General features: G+C 40.4%; 1 pseudogene; it reads left to right on the top strand.

Moving 5' to 3' along the window:
- The first annotated feature begins 12,059 nt into the window (after positions 1–12,059).
- LOC137284340 (uncharacterized) lies at positions 12,060–15,249 on the top strand (annotated as a pseudogene).
- The last annotated feature ends 356 nt before the right edge of the window (positions 15,250–15,605 follow it).

Genomic DNA, 15,605 nt, shown 5'->3' on the forward strand with positions numbered 1-15,605 from the left:
GCATTTTCTATCTTTAAGTAAGGGAGGGTCCAGCCATCGGATTTAAAATATACCACGGGCTTCTTCAACGCTTGCTTCACAAACAACCAATTAAGCAGGAACTGCGGGTCCGACGGATGTTTGTGCATGGTGACACCGTCACCCGACCCCTGACTTGAGGGCAGAGCAATGATTGCATGTTTTTGTTGACGTCGAGAAATCAGCAAAATTACGGACTTGTTACACATTTTATATACATGTGTAAAGCTAACCGAAAACCCTTCCTTACATGACGTCACAGCGGTTCGCTGCAGTGTTCTGGCGACAGATGTACGTAACCTGTTTGTGGTTTCGGTATTAACTAACCACAAGCTTTTCAAAGAATGAATTTGGTGTTCCGCACAAAACTAACCAGAAGTCGTTTATATGTTAATGGTTAAAAGTGTATAAAAACCCAGAAGTTTATTCGTTCTTTGAAAGTGAAAAGCGGCGAAAATGAAAGCTCGAATGAACATTGCGCACCGCCACTGTAGAACAATATCAGAAACAGACTATAAATATGTGGCGCATTGCCACATGAGTTAGCTCGCTAGCGTTGATACAGGAACTGACTCAAAAAATTACGAGGGGTAATAGACCACGAGAATCTGGGTAGAATTCATACAGGCGGTGTTTTCGGCCGCAATACAGGATCATGTCTTGACCACATCTCGGCTCTCGGCATGTAAGAGCTGTACATGCATGGTCACCAACCATTTCCAACCGGAAGTATTTACGGATATGTAGCCGGAAGTATTTGAAGATATCTTGAAACCGTTACAATTCAAGATATCTTTAATTCATTTCAAGATATCTCTAATTCAATTCAAGATATCTTCAAATCAATTCAAGATATCTGTAAAACAATTTTAGATATCAGTAATAGCAAGAATTGAAGATATCAATAATTGAATTAGAGATATCTCTAATTGAATTGAAGATATCTGTAATACATTTGTGGATATGTACCGATCATTTCAAGATATCTAGAATTGAATTCCAGATATGTTGAATTGAATTCAAGATATCTTGAATTAATTTCTAATACAATTATGTACACCATGATCGTAATTGTTTTGCAGATATCTTTAAAGCATTTAGAGATATCACGAAATATCATCTTGATATCTCTATAACATTTTGAGATATCAGTAATTCTATTTTGGATATGTGAAATTAATTAGAGATATCTTCAATTATTTACAGATATCTTTAAATCATTATTGATATCTTTAAATATAACACAGATATCTTTAAAACAGTTGAAGATATCTGTAATTCCTGAATAAATGTGAAAACGGCTTGCCATACTACCGTCCTTGGAACCATCTGTAAATAAGGGTTTGTAATTGCTATATTTAGTTTTCAATTGATTATATTTAGTTTTCAATTGATTATATTCTTGTTTGTATTGTGATTCATTAGTTTCTGATTTTTTAAATGAAGTTAATGTTAGGTCAACTTGTGGCCTAACCAACTGCCAAGGAGGAGAAGAAAGAAGACGGGAGGGAGCTATGTTTTCCAGCTCAATGCCGGCCGAAGAAAGAAAGGGTTTAATTCTATGCCCTAGAGGTAGAATAAGAGAAGACTTCTTGTCGTACAATTCCTTATAAAAGGGATTGAACACACAGTTATATGCAGGGTTAGATTCATTAGAGTATAAATTAGTAATGTATTGTAAGGATAATTTAATACGACGTTGTGTAAGAGATGGTTCATCAGCCTCAACGTAGAGACTGTCAATAGGTGAAGTTCGGAAAGACCCAAGACAAAGTCTTAGACCTTGGTGGTGGACAGAATCTAATAGTTTCGGGTTGCTGTTGCAGGCTCCACCATATACAATTGAGCCATAATCAAGTTTTGAGCGGATGAGTGATCTATATAAGTGAAGGAGGGTAGTCTGATCCCCTCCCCACTTTGAATTAGAAACAACCTTTAATAAATCGAGTGCCTTCAAGCTTTTAGGGATTTAATATGGGGCAAAAATATCAAATGTGAATCGAAAATAAGTCCCAAGAACTTAGCCTCTTTGACCACTTTGATCGGGGTGCCACTTAGAAATAGTTCGGGGTCTTTATCAGGTTTATATTTAAGGCAAAAATGTATACAATTGGTTTTTGATTTAGACAATTTGAAGCCATTTGCAAGATACCATTTATCTATTTTGGTCAAACACAGCTGCAGTTGCCGTTCAAACGACTTCGCAAACCGAAATCATGTAAATCTCTCAGAATGCCATATTTCCAGGTTGTGTCATATGCCTTTTCCAGATCACAAAAGATAGACACAGCATCTTATTTATGAATTAGTGCATTTCTTACAAATGATTCTAGTCGCACTAGGTGACCGACAGTTTTTACGGAAAGTATTTCTGTTATGAGGTTATTTGTTTCCAAGTACCAAACAAGTCGATTATTTATCATGCGTTCCATGGTCTTGCAAACACATCTAGTTACTGAAATCGGACGATAATTGGATGGATCCGTATGATCACGTTCAGGTTTAGGTATGGGTACTACTATGGCATCACGCCATGAAGAATGAAATTTCCCGGAAGTCCAAATATCGTAAAAAATTGATAAGAGCGTCTCTAAACAGGATTCTGGTAAGTCCTTCAGGAGTTGATAATGTATGTTATCAGCTCCCGTAACAGTGTCATGAGCTTGATCAAGAGCAGTATGGAGTTCATGAACAGAAAACGTTTCATTATAATCTTCCCCATTATCAGAAACGTCCATATCTTCAAGAGACCCATATTTATTAAAAAATTGAATTTTATTTTGTGACCCTTTAGGAGCTCTGCCACTGTCGTTTGGAAGCATCAGGCTTAGGATTAGGTTTACTTTTAACAGTGTGTTGACTATCAGCTGTCGATTGAGACTTTGAGTGTGACTGAGATGATGATGATTTGAGATCAGAAGAAGACTTTGATGTACTAGGAAGTGAGTCCTCAGTCTGGGATGATATAGCAGGGTATAGCATCTGTGGAGAGTCGCAATTTACCCAAGTCAAGATAGTTTGGGAGCCTGTGGATGATTTTTTTTCTTTTAGAGCTAGACTCAGATGATGTTTTTGCTTCTGTAGCATAACATTTTGGAAAATCAGATCTCATTACCTGTTTTTATGCCTCAGAAAAGGAGATATTTTGAGTAAACCTAATTCTGTTTATCTCCATTTGCTCTTTCCAAACAGAACAGTTTAGAAATGACGAATGATCGCCTGAGCATTTTTTAAAATCACTGTCACAATCTTCTGTTGTGTGTGTTTTCTCCCCACAGTGAGCACACACAACAGACAATGTGCAGTTGTTCACATTATGTCCATATTTCTGGCATTTAAAACACCGCAAAGGATTGGGGATGTACAAATCAACGTTAACATTGCAGTAACCTGCCTTGATTGATTTGGGCGCATATGGTGCAGAGAACGAAAACAGGTACGTGTTAGTTGGAACAACCTCATTATTCTTCCGGCTTGAAAATCTCTTTACATCTATCACTCCTTGATCCTTCATTTCCGATACAATGTCAAACTCATTGTCATATCTGCAAATAGACGGTCTCGATCTCTTACAATACCTTTACTGGTGTTCAGAGTTCTATGTGCAGACACCTTAACCGGAACTCCAACAAACATTTCAGTGGACAGACAAGATGGTTGCTTGTTGTTTTCTATTACATTCAAGCAACAGAGATCCTGAACGCAAGCGTTTCATGTCTTTAATTTCTCCTGCTATTCCGCGGATACCTTTTGATATAGCAAACGGATTCAGCTTTAATGGAGTTTGTTCAAGAGTCTCAAGAAGTAGGGATCGAGGCCAATAATCAACAGATTTGGAAGGTCGCTGTTCATCATAATCAATGTCAAGTGGACGTTTCGTTTTTTTGTTTTGGGTTTGGTATTCCATGCTAAGTGGTAATGATTCGTCATCCGAGCTCCCCACCCACCACGGAGTATCACAATGACAATGCTAGAAACAAGCGGATCTCCATCTTGCAGCACCAAGGATACCCGGATGATATACTCCAGCAGAAAAATTAAAAGATTACTATTCCCACCAGATTGGTCCATGAGCCACCGCCTTCTGGGCATACGACTCTAGGCAAAAACATACATAAAATGAGGGGTTTGAAATAACAATGTCAAAATAGCAAAGCATGAAAAATCAAATCAACAGTTTTATACATTTTGAGCATTACATAGTTGTCGCTCAGGGCTTGGCGTGACCAGCCGATTGATAGAACTGGGCCAGTTCTACCACCCGTCTAGGTGAAGTAAGGGCCGAAGTGGTGTGTTGAGCAATGAGAGCAAAATGGTTCAATCTCTTACTGCCCTCAACCACAAGACTACCGTCCTCCACCGACACGGGACGCAACCCACGGCAAACATGTTGCCCAATTTAATCGCCTCTTACGACAAGCAATGGGGCGCTGTGGACACATTCTGTCGGGTCCACACGGGACAGTTCCAGCTGTGTATGCTGATCAGGACAATGTCATGTATGTGATCGTAGATGACAGGTTCGTTCACACACACACAACGTCATGAATCAAAGTTAGTGGCGTTATGTACTGCCGCCCTTTCAAATGACCGCATCATCAATTACTTTGTACATACATACATATTGGCTGGGGATTAATACCGAGATGATACATGATTTAACGTCACAAAATACGGCATTATGTATCAAAATCAGCAACAGTTTGAACACAACTTTGCTTCAACGGAGTAATGCATTGCACCTCAAGTCTTGCAGTTGTGATTAGAAATTATTCAAGCTGTATTTGGATCATTCTCCTCGTTATCTACCACTAGTAATCAGCTAACATCCTTGATAAGTTTTAAGACAACAATGTAGTTATTAAACATTGTTTGACCTGAACCAAGAACTCAGAACAAGTTAATAGTAGGACATGTTTGCTGACGTACGTTACAGGTATCCAGAAGTGTGCCATGGGTGTGTTTGTTTCTTGTTTTACCTACAGTCCATCTGCATCTCTGCTGAATGTATAACGTCGAGTTAGGATGCTAAGCTAGAAGAAGTACGGTGTGAGACAATGCTAACGACAACGGTTCATTGCTGAGATGCCAGGCAGAGCTTTTGCACCACATTTCAATGATTTTCCCCTGAACACAATTCTAGGCCACATCGTCGTTGGTGATGTTGTACCTCAAGCCACCGTGACCTTGGCGCGCCAGTAGTCCTGACCTCAATCCCATAGAGTATATTTGGGACACTGTGGCTCACGGCCTGTGAGATCCTTTAGTGCAAATTCTCGATGTATTATATCAAACCCTCTATGAACCACGAAATGCATTATATCAGTTTTAAATTCACCGTCTGATACAGTCTGATACAGTCTGATACACTCGGGTGCGGGTTCGAATTGGTCTTCAATAACCCAGGTTTCTCTTAAGGGGCAACTAACGGATGGTCGGGCTCGCTGACTTGGTTGGCATATCTTGCCCCAGTAGAGTAGATCGATGTTCATGCTGTTGATTACGGGATTGTCTGGTCCAGACTCGATTATGTACACGACACTGCCATGTAGAGGGAATATTGCACACTGCACCGTAAAACTAAACTCGGTCACAGTACTTTAAACCTTGGACGTTGATTGCTGAATTATAGCACGAGCTTAGCACACTTGATACATGTAACAATGTGTTACTATCTATGTTAGTGTCACATGTCTGTTGTCTGTCAAGTGAGTGACCTACATCGTTATCATATCACACATCGAATGACATGTACTGGCGGGATGACTAGGTAGGCTGACATTCGTATACCTTGTATAGATCACGGCAGATATATCACTGCAGTCAGAAAATAAGCAGGAAAAGACACAACCAGTGGGGTGGGGTGGGTTGACGGCATGAGCAAAGATACCGGAAGTCGACTATCACAAACCACATGATCCTGAAATCTCCAATGGAGAATTCAGGGAAGTGTCGGATAGCACAAACCACCCGATCCTGAAAAATCTAATGGAGAACTCAGGGAAGTGTCGGAATTCACAAACCACCCGATCATGAAATCTCTAATGAACAAACATTCCTCCATATCATACCAGGGACTCAGATTCATCGCATTTTGATCTGTGAAAATTTTGCGTCGTAAAACATGACACACTCACTCGCTGATCAATACGTCCTTCTAAAAAATGACCCTGAATACCTGAGTTGATACGGTGTTCGCTATTCTCGTCGAAGGTCCACGTTCGGTTCTAAACTAATGTCACTATTTAGACAATACAATATAAAAACAGACTATAGATCGCCAACAACAGAAGGTAGATCACCATACTATGGACCATGGGGACTTTATCTTTGCTACCTACATGGACCCAAGTTGGATTTACACCATCCCTTTAGCTGCAGGCGATTTACGAAATACTAGCCATAATTAAGATACAGGAATATTATGTCTAAAAATCCTGGTAAGTTTAAATTTACTTCAAATGTTTTGGGACTCTCGTATCCTCTCAGGGGGACTATAATTTTATGGTATTTCAAACCCCCTCGAGGATACAGCCACTAACACTCTTAGTTACTAATTCAAACTTCCAATCATAAAATATATATCTATTTACAAATCACTTAACAAATCTAATTCTTTTAAAAATGCAATAATTAAATGAGCATTTACGTTACTAAAAAGATCCTTCATAGTTCGAGATTCAAAATAATTGTGATGGAATATTCAACACAGTCAAGCAAAATAAGCTTGACTGTGATTCTTCCATCACAAGCGATGCAGAACGGAGGGTCCTCACCTTTCACTACGTATTCATGAGTATACCTTGTGTGGCCAATGCGACATGGTCGCATGATGACCTCCTCAAATCCTGGCACTTACAACCCAAGTAGGTGTAACCGACATAGGGTTTTATTGCATGTAATTTATTTATACCCATCTGGGTGTCCCGCTTCTTCTGCATCACATCACGGATAAAAAAACTAATAGTGGCTTTATAATCTGAGTATGGAATAATAAGTGGTTTCACAGATTTGTTGAGTGCTGCCTTGGCAGCAAAATCGGCCATCGTGTTACCAGAAATTCCGACATGGCTGGGCAACCAACAAAAGACGATGTCGTACTGTCCAGTAGCAAGATCATTATATAATTCAATGATTTCAATTCAATGTGGATGTATGCAAGAAATACTTTTTTATAACTTGAAGGCAAGAAAGAGAATCGGAATAGATTATATACTGTTTATGTTTAAGGTGTCTTTGAATATATTTAAGAGCAGTTAATATGGCGTTAGTTTCTACTGTAAAAATAGAGCTGTTGCCTGGTAATCTAGAAAATATTGTTCTGGATCCAAAGACAGTATCATAAGCTGCTGCGCCACCGTCCTTGGACGCATCTGTAAATAAGGATTTGTATTTGCTATATTTACTTTTCAATTGATTATATCCCTGTTTATATTGTAAGTCTTTTGTTTCTAATTTTTTAAATTTTGCCAATGTTTGATCAACTTCTGGTCTAACTAACTGCCAAGGAGGAGAAGAGAGCAGACGGGAAGGAGCTATATTTTCTAGCTCGATGCCAGCAGCAGTTATGAAAGATTTCACTCTTACACCCAAAGGTGGAACATGACTTTTTATTGCATAGATCCCCATGAAGAGGATTAAAAACACAGTTAAATGCAGGATTTGATTCATTAGAATATAGTTTTGTTATATACTGTAAGGATACTTTATAAGTCGTTGAGTAGGGGACGGCTAATAGGCCTCAACATAGAGACTATCAGTGGGAGAGGTTCTGAACGATCCGAGACAGAGTCTTAGCCCTTGGTAGTGGACAGAATCTAATAGTCTTAAGTTACTGATGCAGGCACCCCCATTGACGGTGGAGCCATAATCAAGTTTGGAACGGATTAGTGATCGATATAATAGAGGAAAGAGGGCAGCTTGATCCTCTCCCCATTTAGAATTGGAAACGACATTCAACAGGTCAAGTGCCTTCAAGCATTTAGTTTTAAGGGATTGTATATGTGGAAGAAACGTTAAGTGGGAATAGAAAATTAGACCCAAGAATTTGGCTTCCTTGACAAGGATGTGCCATTAAGAGATAGTTCATCGTCTTTATGTGGTTTATATTTACGGCAGAAATGTATGCAATTCGTTTTCGTTCTAGAGAATTTAAAGTCATTTTGAAAACACCATTTACTTATCCTGTTTAAACACAATTGCAGTTGCCGTTCAATAGTATTCACATTTTACCACGACAGGAAAAATTAAAATCATCCACAAATAACGATCCATCTATTGAATCGTTTATAATTTTGATAAACTATTTTTCTTTATACTAAATAATGTGACAGACAAAATACTGCCTTGTGGAACACCCATACCCTGATTGTAAAGATCAGACAGAGTTGTACCTACTCGAATCTGAAATTGCCTGTCTGCTAAAAACTGAGATACAAAATTAGGTAAATGGCACCTGAACCCAAAGTCATGTAAATCTTTTGAAATACCACGTTTCAATGTTGTATCGTAAGCTTTCCCCAGGTCAAAAAAGATTGATACAGCATGTTGGTTATTTACAATGGAAGTTTTGAACAAATGATTCCAACCGAGTGAGTGATTGTAAAGATCAGACAGAGTTGTACCTACTCGAATCTGAAATTGCCTGTCTGCTAAAAACTGAGATAAAAAATTAGGTAAATGGCACCTGAACCCAAAGTCATGTAAATCTTTTGAAATACCACGTTTCAATGTTGTATCGTAAGCTTTCCCCAGGTCAAAAAAGATTGATACAGCATGTTGGTTATTTACAATGGAAGTTTTGAACAAATGATTCCAACCGAGTGAGTGATTGTAAAGATCAGACAGAGTTGTACCTACTCGAATCTGAAATTGCCTGTCTGCTAAAAACTGAGATAAAAAATTAGGTAAATGGCACCTGAACCCAAAGTCATGTATCGTAAGCTTTCCCCAGGTCAAAAAAGATTGATACAGCATGTTGGTTATTTACAATGGAAGTTTTGAACAAATGATTCCAACCGAGTGAGTGAGTGAGTGAGCCTAGTTTTACGTCGCACTTAGCAATATTCGAGCCATATGGCGACGGTCTGTAAATAATCGAGTCTGGACCAGACAATCCAGTGATCAACAACATGAGCATCGATCTGCGCAATGGGGAACCGATGACATGTGTCAACCAAGTCTTGACCACCCGATCCCATTAGTCGCCTCTTACGACAAGCATATAGTCACCTTTTATGGCAAGCATGGGTTGCTGAAGGCCTATTCTACCCCGGGACCTTCACGGGTCGATTCCAACCGAACCAAATGGTCAATAGTACTTCTATTTTTTTCGAAAACCACACTGATAAGATGAGATTATTTGTTTCTAAAACCCACACCAGTCGATTATTGACTATGCGTTCCCTGGTCTTACAAACGCAATTCTTCAATGAAATAGGCCTATAGTTTGATGGATCAGTATGCTCCCGGCCGGGCTTCGGTATGGGAACAACAATTGCATTACGCCACGACGGAGGAAACTGTCCAGTTGTCCAAATATTATCACAGATATTTAAAAGTGTTTCAAGATATGAGTTGGGTAAATGTTTTAAAAGCTGAAAGTGGATATTATTAGCTCCTATTGCTGTATCATGAGCTTGTGCTAAAGCAGTATCAAGCTCATGTAGTGAAAATACTTCATTATAATCTTCACCATTGTCAGAATTAAAATTAAGTTTCATTTGTTCTTGTTGATTTTTAGATTTTTGAAATTGAGGATTATAATTAGATGATAAAGAATGGGCAGCTAAAGTTTAACCCAACTTATTTGCAATGTCAGATTTATTGGTTATTATTTTGGAGCCATCTTTCAGATGATGAACACGAGACTTGGAACCTTTACCCTTAATCTTCTGTGTCATGTTCCACACCTTCGTCATAGGCGTACGTGAATTGATCTTTGAAACAAAGTTCTTCCAAGATTGTCTCCCATTTTGTTTAAACGTACGTCCTGCCTTGGCACTATTTATTTTTACATTGTTTAAATTATGTACGAAAGTATTTCTCTGCCTTCTTCCTACACTTCCTGGCCTGTTGCAATCGTCCATAAACCGTGGTTTACGAATGGGTGGTGTCGCAGAGGACTTAGGAACAGTTTCATCAGTTATTTGAGCCCTAGTATGGTGATCTACCTTCAGTTGTTGGTGATCTATATAGCCTGTTTTTATATTGTATTGTCTGAATAGGGATATTAGTTTTAACTTTTCACGCTAGTTTTATTTTTTATTGTGATATTCTGGTTGTTTTACTGTCCTTCGTCGACAGGTTTTTATCATATACATAGATTCCATTTTAAGAATGCTCTCGTCACGATATTGCTGCAATACTGCCGATGTGACGTTAAATATTAACTCACTTACTCACTCACTCAGCTATTTGATTCAGTGTATCAGAGAATAACTGAATATAGGGTCCATGACATTGACAAAGTAATGAGATTTTAATTTGTCAGTACAAAGTGTCTTAAATAAATTCCAGTTAGCCTTCGCAAAATTCCACCTACTTGCCGGTGGATCATCTGTCGGATTTATAGCAGAGAGAATTGTGGGGAAATGGGCACTTCCGCAAAGATCGTCATGGACTGACCATTCAAATTCAGTATAAATATTTAGATCGGAGAGCGATAAATCAAGTTCAGAATGCTCCTGTATCAGGATGCAAATATGTGGCTGATCCATCATTAAATATGCATAAATTATTATCTGCAATAAAGTCTTCCGGAGTTTCCCCCTGGCATTGACAGTATTACTTCCCCATATAGGGTTATGTCCATTTAGATCCCCTATGATGATACAGGGTCTCGGGAGCTGGTCAAACAGATTCTGAAGATCTGACCGTTGTACGAGAGAAGATGGGGAGTTGTACAAGGAGCAAAGAGTGAAAGTTATGTGTAGAGAAAGACGAACTGCAACAGTTTACAGGTTGCACTTTAGAGGCACAGGGCTATGGATGACACCCTGTCTCATCAAACTGGATGCACCACCTGTAGCTTTGTTTCCCGGAGGTGAAAACGAGTGATATCAGTTGTACAGACGTATATCCAATTTATCCTCATGTTTTAGATATGGCTGTTGTAATGAAAATGCCGATGGTTTGAAATCCTGTGATAGTAATTGAAGATCATTAAAATTGTTCCTAAGACCCCTGCAATTCCATTGTATTATGTTCATAAAATTATTTATGGAGGTTCAACAGTAGAAGGAGAGTGCGCAGAAGCACTACTCCTACACCCTGTGTGTGAAGGAGTGATCTCAAGCATACATTTTGAACTGGCACTGGCTCTTCTATGTGTTGAAGAGACCTAGTCATCTCTTTTAACTTTTTCTTTTCTTTACTCGTTAGTTGAGCAAGACCCTGAATAGCTGGAGTTTATACAGTCGCAGGTAGTTTTTCTGACTGTGTCGCTTCAGTCAGTGATGCTGAGGACCGCTGACATATTTGTTATGTAATGATCGGACTTTGAAGCATCTGTTGTAATAACCTCTGACCTTTCAATAGGAGGACAAGGCGATAACGCTTCATCTGTACCTTGACCCGGGAGCAAAGGCATTGTGTTAGCAAGGTGTAGTCACCTCTACATTGCTTATTGGACTCTGAATCTTTCCGAAGCTGGACGTCATATATTGTCTTCACAGTCACAGTATGTAGCATAAGAAACATTTCCCATCATATGTCTTTTCCATCACAGTTTGTCAATATATAGATGGAATCGAACATGAAATAGACCATTTTCCTCAAATATATTGACAAAGGTCAGCGACGTGCAAGAATAATATGAACATTACTTTGAATCCAGATCTCTTTTCAGATGGGGAGAATGGCATCCCTATCATTTTTGTTCTTGTCACTGGCCATTGAATGAATGAATATATTAATGTGCACAGTGCTGCTGATTTTAACATATTCAATGTAAAAGTGGGTTATTTTTATTATGGTATTCATAGTTATGCATTATTCATTTAGTTAAATTGTATATATCTGTACGTTTTCAGTCTAGAAATATGACTGACAAGCCCGTGATTCCAGTCGTCGTCGGCGTTGATGTAGGAGGGACCAACACTGATGCTGTGGTCATAACGCAGGACGTGGACACACCAGTGGTCATTGCTGGAGTGAAAGAACTCACCACCAGGGACGTGACAACCGGAGTACAGAGAGCGGTCAAGAAGGTTCTGAATGAGGCATGCAGGTCTGGGACTTCTGTCGGAGTTGTTCAAGTAAACATCGGAACAACACACTTCATCAATGCTGTAGTACAGGGTGTCTGTTATCCGACTCTGTGGTTCTGTATCCGAAAGTCTGCCGCCTTTTAGCGATTTTCCGAAGCATTTGAAGGATATCATTTGCCATACGACACATCTTGTTGCTGGTGGATACCGACTTGATGGACGGGCGATTGATGATGTGAATAGGGCCGAGATTGAAGAAATTGTGAAAGCATCAGGAGACATAGGTTTTGTTATATGTGGAGTTTTCTCACCTTTTCGATATGATCAGGAACGTGAAGTTGAGAATATCATCCAGGAGGTATCCCCAGATGCCAGCGTGTCGCTATCTCACGACATTGGTCATATTGGACTGCTTGAAAGAGAAAATGCTGCCATTTTGAATGAATGCCTGAAGCCACTTTGTGAACGTACGATTGACGGTTTCAGAGACGCTTTGGGAAGTATTGGCCTGGTCTGTCCAATTTACCTGACACAGAACGACGGAACCATCATCAGCTCAGACAAAGCCATGAAGTATCCAGTCTATATGTTTGTATCTGGTCCCACCAACAGCATGCGAGGAGCTGCTTTCCTTTCATCGAAAAAGGACGCAATAGTGGTTGATATCGGCGGTACAACGACCGATGTGGGCGTTCTGAAGAATGGCTTCCCAAGAGAAGCGTCTAGCCAAGTGAAGATAGGCGGCGTTAGGACCAATTTCCGCATGCCCGATGTTCTGAGTATTGGTCTTGGAGGTGGTTCTTATGTCATTCCTCGTACAAATGAATCTGATGAGATCACGAGCATCACCGTAGGACCACTAAGTGCTGGGTTCAACTTGAAGAATGAGGCATTGGTGTTCAGCAATGAAGTTGGAGAGGAAGGGAGATCTCTCACAACAACTGACATTGCTGTTGCTGCAGGGATGGTTAATCTTGGCAACAAGGACTTTGTAGGAGATATTTCAGAAACTGTGGTAACGATGACACTGGACAAAGTGCAGGACATGATTGCGGCGGCAATTCATAAGGTTAAAGACAAAGGTGATCAGTCACTACCAGTGATCCTGGTAGGTGGTGGTAGTATCCTAGTGAACCAGAAGCAATCTTTAGCTGGGGCCACGGAAGTCTTACTGCCACAACATTTCGATGTCGCCAACGCTGTTGGAGCTGCTCTGTGTCAGGTATACGGTAGTATTGATCATATCGTCAGTATATTAGATATGATAGACATGGAAGCCATGGACAAATGTGTTGCGAACGCTCTGGCTAAAGTTAAAGAAGACCCTGATGGAAAGGAAAGGGAAATGGCAGAAGCAGTTGCTAAGAAACCATTCATCATTAAGGCAAAAGACCAAGCATTAGCCTCAGCTGTAGAAAGAGCTACAGCTGTAGCAGTAGAAGCAGGGGCTAATCCATCCACTGTAGAAGTTGCAGAAAAACAGGATATGACCTTGTCGTACATGCCGGGGCAGCCAACAAGAATCAAGATGAAGGTCGTCGGAGATCTCTTGAACCATGAGCAGAGGAATATAAAGGTAGTTAAATGGCTTCCATGTGAAGATGAGGATTTAGGATCTCTATCACTGGAAACTATGCATACAAAGCAGGGGGTGTCCTCTGGGGGAACTAAACTGTTTGGACAGGATGATGACAATGATGCAACAAAGGTTCCTAAGGACCCCACCATTGACCCTGAAACTGGGGCGTGGAGTTTATCAGAATGGGATATCGAATGTATTGTTGTTGGAGCTGGTATTTTTGGATGCGGAGGTGGTGGAAATCCCCACATAGGAAGGCTCCGTGCCTTAAAAACAGTTCGGAGTGGGAAGGAAATTAAAGTCTTAACCCCAGAACGTCTGCTCAAGGACGCAGATCCTGAAAACGATCTCGTCAGCATTGTTGCTTTCTATGGAGCGCCACTAGTAATGAATGAGCAGCTTGTTTCCTCCAAAGAAACATCTGCAGCCCTAAGATGTGTAGAGGATATTTTCAACATTGGCCAGTTTCAAAATGGGACACTGAACAACAAATCAGGAGTCACGATTGAAGAAAGAGCTGGCATGCAGTTCATAAGTGATTACCAACAAACAGGCAGTCACAACTCAAGTTCTCTTTCAATCAAAGGCAAGCAAATCAAAGCTTTGATGGCAGTTGAAATTGGAGGAATGAATGCTTTTGAGCCGTACCTGGTTGCTGCTGAACTCAATCTCCCAGTGGTGGACGCTGATGCCATGGGGAGGGCATTTCCAAAGCTCAGCATGATGTGTCCATATATGTACTGCCTGCCTGCCTACCCAACTGCACTGGTGGACGACAAAAACCGACGAGCCGTGATGTTGGAAGCTCCGAACGCAAATCTGGTTGAGCATCACCTCCGTAATGTTGTGACCGAAATGGGATGTTCAGGTGGATGTTCCTTTGCACCTCTCGTCAAGGAGGATGTTCTGACGAAATGTGTTCAACACACCATCAGTCGTGCATGGAGGCTAGGAGACGCTATCCTCCGTTCCAGAATCGAAAAGACCTCGCCAATTGAAGCAATTCTGAAGACAGAGACGTCTATCCATGTCATGACTGGAAAGATCCGAGATATGCAGAGGGAGACCAGTGGTGGCTTCAACATCGGCCATGTCATCATAGAAGGACTTGATGCATATTCTGGACAAAAGGTGCTCATCAACTTCCAGAACGAGCATTTAGTCATAATACCTCTCAATGAGAACAATGAAGAAGGTGACATCATCGCCTGCGTCCCGGACCTCATTTCCATCGTCGACACTGATACTGCTGAACCAATCACAACAGATGAGGTCCGGTACGGCATGAGGGTGTCTGTAATAGTGATAGCGTCCCCTGACTTACTAAGGACTGACACTGCCTTAAAGTATGTGGGCCCACAAGCTTTTCAGTATCCCGACACTGTCAAATTTCAACCATTCGGGCAAAGGAAAGTAACAGTTCCTGTTCCGCCAACAGAGTAAACACCGGGGACTATTGAAAACCAACTGACTTTCATTTAGCTACATTCCTGTGACATAACATGATGTTTGATTGCATCTACGTATTGGTTCCATATTCACTAGAAACAGCGGTGGTGAGGTTGCCTACTTGCTTTTGGTCATCATGCCAAGATCCAGGTTCGATTCCCCCACATGGCTACAATGTATGAAGCCCATTTCTGGTGTCACCCACCGTGGTATCCTGGAATATTGCTAAAAGTAACGTAAATTTCACTCACTTACTCAATCAGTTGTCATTGACGTCAACTCGTAAGTGTAGACTTAATGATTTGATTGGATTGGATTGATTGATTCAAAATTCTCTAGGTGTACTAAGA

Source organism: Haliotis asinina, chromosome 1, assembly GCF_037392515.1.
Source record: "Haliotis asinina isolate JCU_RB_2024 chromosome 1, JCU_Hal_asi_v2, whole genome shotgun sequence".
Classification (NCBI taxonomy): domain Eukaryota; kingdom Metazoa; phylum Mollusca; class Gastropoda; order Lepetellida; family Haliotidae; genus Haliotis; species Haliotis asinina.